This window comes from Archocentrus centrarchus, chromosome 10, assembly GCF_007364275.1.
Source record: "Archocentrus centrarchus isolate MPI-CPG fArcCen1 chromosome 10, fArcCen1, whole genome shotgun sequence".
In the NCBI taxonomy this organism is placed as follows: domain Eukaryota; kingdom Metazoa; phylum Chordata; class Actinopteri; order Cichliformes; family Cichlidae; genus Archocentrus; species Archocentrus centrarchus.
In genome coordinates this window covers 39,461,368-39,467,764 of record NC_044355.1, presented here as the reverse complement: position 1 = coordinate 39,467,764, position 6,397 = coordinate 39,461,368, and the positions used below count along the sequence as shown (strand labels likewise).

The 6,397-nt window shown below is 49.6% G+C and overlaps 1 protein-coding gene across 1 annotated transcript in view; it reads left to right on the top strand.

Moving 5' to 3' along the window:
• The first annotated feature begins 5,951 nt into the window (after window positions 1–5,951).
• The window catches only part of arap3 (ArfGAP with RhoGAP domain, ankyrin repeat and PH domain 3), a 34,933-nt gene continuing 34,487 nt past the window's right edge, over window positions 5,952–6,397 (top strand). The window contains exon 1 of the mRNA XM_030739629.1: window positions 5,952–6,099. The gene's annotated coding sequence lies outside the window, so the exon portion shown is untranslated. The remainder of the gene's footprint in view (window positions 6,100–6,397) is intronic.

Genomic DNA, 6,397 nt, shown 5'->3' with positions numbered 1-6,397 from the left:
AAAGGGTACTTGAACCACGAGCGAGCACCTCACCCACCTCTAAGGGAGAGCCCAGATGCTCCACGGTGGAAAGTCGATTCTTCACGGCCTCATTCTTTCGGTCAGGGCTGGAATGTAGATCGAACGGAGAAACTCAGCACGAGGCTCCAAAGCTGACAGTGCACAGATTTAGGATTTTAGAGGTCCTCTTTGGAAAGGTTAGACCTACAAATGACATAACTATTAAAATGCTTTTCTTCTAACAACACGGTCACATTTAAACGGGAAAACTGAGTCATTTCAGATATGCACGTTCATCTGCACAAGCTTCTGATGCATTCCTCTTGGTGTCCCAATAAAGGGAATCTTCCCCCTGAGGTGAGAGTGTGAACTTCCAGTACTGCTGCTCTACCAACAGTCTAAAAACAGTCAGCATAATACAGCAGAAGGTCTTCATACCTGTGACAGTTAAAGCAGAGCTCTAAAAGGTTCAGACTATAAAAGCAGTAAGATGAGAGCAGAAAGGTTCCTCTCTGTATGGAGTTCTGTCATGGAGGGCCAGGTTGGTTCCAGGTGTGCCACACACAGGTAATCTGACCTTCAAGCATCCTTTTGTTCTTTCAGCCTGAAAAACGTTGCATTCTGTGGCAGATGGATGAGGTTTCACATTTAATGACATGATACTAGTAAAGATCCACATGTGCCCATCACACGTGTGGACCGCCAGAAATGATGTGGAAATGATTAAGAGGTCAGTCAGCCACATGGTGGCGCCATAGTTAAGGCTCCAAACACCAGTGTTTGGAGCCTTAATCGTTGGGGGGAGAAAGTGGGACCCGGGGCCGTGGTGAGAATCTTTCAGGAATTCAGTGTCATAATTAAATGAATCTGCTGAGCGGCTCACAAAAGCAGCAGAGGGTCTGTGACTCCTGATCAAACAGCTTTTTAACACCACGCAGTGACTCTGCCTTTTAAATGAAGAAAATAGGTTTCAACCCTTTTTTAAACTTTTACAGTTATAAAATATTATTTACAGTTATTCTGGTTTGACCTCTGACCTCTGATGGAAGCAGTCTGAGGCTGATCTCAGTCCTGTGTGCAGCAGGAAGATGAAGGCTTCCCTGAGGAGGATGGATCTCAGGGGAATCATACATACTGCAATAAACATGAAAATGAATGCAACATTAAATTTGAAGTAACTGTACCTTATGATGAGATTTCAAGCTGCGCAGACTTGTGAACATGTCCACAGTGTTACCCTAATGACTGCTGCAGCTGTGGGCTCGATGGATTCATGTGTGAGAGATGTGGACGCAGAGAGGGCGTTCCTGTTCGGGACTCCGAGTTCTCTGCTCCCAATCGTTCCTCCTTCCAAACTCCAACCACATAATGAACGGATATTTTTCACCAGATCCGTCCATCCATTCACTCCTGCTTATCCTGCTCAGGGTCGCAGGAGCCTATCCCAGCTGACGTAGGGCGAGAGGCAGGGTGCACCCTGTACAGGTCACCAGCCTGTCGCAGGACCAACACAGACAGACAACATCCACAGTCACACCTATGGGCAATTTAAAGTTTTCAATTAACCTAACCCCAGTAAGTGCATGTCTTTGGACTGTGGGAGGAAACCGGAGAAAACCCACGCAGACACAGGAAGAACATGCAAACGCCACACAGAGAGAGAGGGAGGGGCCAGGGCCAAGGTGGAGTCCAGATGGTATTCTAACTGTGAGGCAGCAGTGTTAACCACCGTGCTGCCCTTTTTTTTTCTCGTTTATTTCACCTGCATAAAACAGCTGAGCTGAATAAGACGCACATGTTATACTCCACCTTCAGCACGGCAGACACATCAGGTGTTCCAGCTGTCCAGTGTAAGTGTGGTCAGACTCTCTGAGTGCCACTCTTCTTTTCCCAAGTCCTTATTAGTTTTCCTACACACCTTTCCTTCACCTCATGACATTTTCCAAGGAAAAGGAGGCAGGCGGTAATGCTTTAGACAATTCTAATGTTCCCTGAGTCACTGCAGGCATGCCTACAACCTGAAACCATATTAGAAATGTAAAGAACGCCTCTGTGACCCGAGTGTTTATTCCATTAATTCAAAATGTGAGGATGAGGAAAACAGCTCCAAGGAGAACTTGGAGGTCGTAAAGACGTTTCATTGTGTGAAGAAGCAGCTCCTTCTGCTTGTATCATACCTCCATCAGACCTCAGGTTCCTCTCACAGACCTGTGTTTGAGCTTTTGGCAGACATGGTGAGTCAGCTCTGCTGGAAGCTCTGATCATCCAGCAAGCTTCCACAACCCTGGGAGACGAAACATTCAGAGGAGGAAACGCCAAGTTTGAACCACAAACTTCCATTCAGGACCTTCAGTACTGACAGAAGAACCCATGGCAGGTTATCTGTTTGTATGAGGCTACAGCGCCCTCCAGTGGACTCTTAACCCCATTACTACAGTCTGAAGTCCCCAAAAGAGCAGCGTGTGACTAAACCTGTGATACACCTGCTTCCTGTGGAGGTGCGTGAGGGTCAGTGAGCCTCGGAGGAGTCACAGACGGTCTGTGTTTCTGGGTTTTACCAAACAGGCTTCTCTCTCTCCACCTGACTGTTTTATTTTCTGCAGCTTTAATGAAAGTCGCTGATCCCAGCGACCTTTGAGGTCAAACTGATGAAGAGGACAGAAGCTCTTCTTCATCACATCTGTAAACTGAACACTTTGGTGTGAATCAGTGAGACTTTTAAAGACGTTCACCTGCATGACGCTCTCCGTTTCAGAGTCACCTGTTCTTCACTGACATACCTTTGATCAGTGATGTCATCAGAGGCCACATACGTCACATACCTTTCCTCAGCAAGTTTATGTCCAAACATTTTCTTCATCCTCCTTTGGTTTGGGCTGAACTCACGCATTTCACAGAGGTGACTTTAGAGAGGCACACCTGTACGCAGGAGTGTAGACGCACTAACTTTAAAGCCTCGTTCTTGTGGACAGTCAGATTTACAGCTATGTTATGAAGACCCCTCAGCTCACCTGGAACCCTGCTCAGGTGAAGCTGTCATTAAAAAGGCTTCAGGGGCCCTGCTGTAAACGCACTGTGCTTACAGCCTGAGAAGAGTGTGCGTGCGTGCGTGTGTGTGTGAGCGCTGTCGGAGGGTGTGCCCGACCCGGTGACCTCCTCGGTGCGCGCTGCTGAGCGCGCTCTTCCTGCTCTGATGAGGAAACTTTTCTGGGACTGCATCCTCCTTTGGAGGCTGAAAAATGCAGCTGGGCTCCGGATCCTCTCGGCGCTGTATTGTCTCAGGCGCTTCCTGTTTCCTGTCTCTCATTGCTGTCATTGTTGTTGGGCAGCAGGAGGAAACTCCACCGCTGTCCAGCTCCTTAGTGCTGAGAGGACAGGACACGGTGTCCACCAGGACCTCTGAGTCCCACCAGGACCCTCCCTCATGTATAGGTGGAAGGAACTCTTGTGTTTTACCTTCAGACGTGCACAGTTAGATGAAGTCTGCTCCACCACTTTCACAGACAGACACAGATGAGATAAAACTGTAATGATCCCACAACAGGGAAATGTGAACGTTACAGCAGCTCAAGTACAGAGCAGGAGTAAAACTCTGTATACATAAAATATATATCAATGCACATATACATCAGAACACTACAAATATCAAAAACACTATATACATTTGTAGCTGGTAATTTGTATACAGCATACACAGTATGCATTATGGGTGCGAGTGTAAATAAATATGTATATGTACTATATGTAAACATACACTGTATACATAAAGTGATGGCATTGGAGGTAAAGTGTCCATGTGACTCATGACATCATGATGTGTTGCTGCTGGGATGAATGACTGTGAAAGTGCTCCTTCCTGCAGCGAGGATGTTTCAGTCTCTGACTGAAGGAGCTGCTCAGTTCACCCACGCTCTCATGCAGAGGGTGATGGGGGGGTCCATGATGATGTCAGCTTTGCTAACATCCTCCTCTCACCCACCACCATCACAGACTCCAGAGGACATCCCAGCACAGAGCTGGACCTCCGCACCAGTTTGTCAATCCTGCTCCTGTCCCTTTCGGTGCATCCACCCCCCCCAGCAGGCCACTGCATAGAAAAGGGCAGATGCTACCACTGTGTCATAAAAAGTCTTTAACAGAGTCCTGCAGACACCAAAGGACCTCAGTCTCCTCAGCAGGTGGAGTCGACTCTGGCCCTTCTTATACAGGACGTCTGTGTTTGTACTCCAGTCCAGCTTGTTGTTGAGATGAACACCCAGGTACTTGTAGGAGACCACTGTCTCCATGTCCTTTCCCTGGATGTTCTGGTGCTGTAGGGGGTGACTTCCTCCTGAAGTCTATGACCATCTCCTTCTTGCTGGCATTGATTTGGAGAGCGTTGGTCTCACACCAGCCGATAAAGTCACCAATGACCCCCCTGTATTCCTCATTGTTCCCATCTGATGATGGCCGTGTCATCTGAGAACTTCTGTAGGTGGCAGTGGTCTGTGTTGTGCCTGAAGTCTGAGGTGTACAGACTGAACAGAAAGGGTGAGAGGACCGTGCCCTGTGGTGCCCCCGTGCTGCAGATTACCACATCAGACACACAGTCATACTGTGGTCTGTTGGTGAGGTAGTTGATGGTCCGTGCAGTCAGCTGCCTGTCCACTCCTACTCCCTCGAGCTTCCCTCTCAGTGCAGGCTGGATGGTGTTGAAAGCAGTGGAGAAGTCAAAGAACATGACCCTCACAGCCTTCCCCGCCTGCTCTAGGTGAGAGAGGGATCTGTGCAGCAGGTAGATGACGGCATCGTCCACTCCGATGCCGGGCTGGTAGGCGAACTGCAGGGGGTCCAGCGCTGAGCTCACCAGTGGGCGAAGGTGGTGCAGGATGAGCCTCTCCATGGTCTTCATCAGCTGTGGTTGGACTCCCTGGGGTGTGCAATCTTTGACACTGGAACTATGCAAGAAGTCTTCCACAGTTCAGGAACCCTCTCCAGATTCAGGCTCAGGTTGAAGATGTGCAGGACGACCTGACGGAGCTGGTCTGCACAGTCCCTGAGCAGTCTGGAGCTGATTCCATCCAGACCCGCTGCCTTCCTGATCTTTGTCTTCCTGAGCTGACTTCTCACCTGATCAGCTGTGAGGTGGATGTGAGGCTGGGTTGGGGTGGAAGATGGGGCTCGCTCTGTTGTGGGTGGGGGTGAGGAGAGTGCAGGTAGTGATAGCAGTGCACCAGGAGAGAGGGGGGACAGCATACAGAGGGAGTGAATGAGTTTAACACTAAATCCTAATTCATGTGTTCCAGATGCTCCTGATCTCATGTCTCAGAGCTACAGCCCAAAGAGGTCCAAGGAGGTGCTGCAGACTTCAGCAGGCACCACGGGGTCACCTCCTATTTACAGCTTTAATATCCGAACCTTTAGGTTTTTGTTTTTAGAAATGCATAAACTTTATATTAACGTTTTCCTTTTAAATGTGCAGCTGTCTCAGAGATGTGAGATTAATCATATTGCCCACATAAACAGAAATGTGCACATGGTTAGATGATGATTAGAAGTGAGTGTGTGCCAATTTCAGACGTGACCTGTTACACTCAGAGCAGCAGCATCACCCACAGGTGAGCGTGAGAACCTGCAGTTTCCCTTCATGGTTTCTCAGGTCTGTTGCTGGGGATGCTGGGCCGAGGAGCAGCATCAGCAGGTGTGAGGACGGCCTTTCTCCTGTGGGGAGATCTCACATGGTTACTCTGATCATTAACACGGTTTTTACTTGTTGGATTATTCCCCGATGAGTTCCTCTAATGAGTATCATCGTCTTTTTTGAATTATAAAATGTTCGTGTATAAGTATTGATGACATTGATAACTTATTTATTCCTGTGGACTGACCGGAAGCTGTGTGTTCTCGGTAGTTTTATTGTGAAAGTAAGCGGAAGCGGCAGCGGTAGTGGTTGGGTGTAGCTTGCTTCTACTGCCCGGAGCGGAGTTACTCCTCTCACACCGAGAGCCGCATCGCAGCGTACGGACCGCTTCGCCGGGACCGCGCGGCGCACACACCGCAGAGACCCGAACACGGAGCAGGAGGCAGACCGAACCGGAGCGGAGAGAGTCCGGATCAGAGGTGAGACACTCCGAGTTCTCCTCAAATGGAGCCTCACGGAGCCCCGCAGGAAGCGGCTCCTCCTGCCGCTGGTCTGCCTGCGGCCAGTCCAGGGTCTCCGGTTCTGACCCGCTTCACGGGTTCGAGTCTTGGAGTGTGTGGACTCAGAGACTGGGTCTGAGAGGGTCTCTGAGGATCTGCGGGGGTCCGAGAGGGTCTGTGGGGGTCTCAGTGGGTGTATGGGGATATGAGGGTGTCTGAAAGGGGCTGTGAGGGCTTGTGGGGGTCTGAGAGGGTCCAAGGAAGCCTGGGAGGGTCT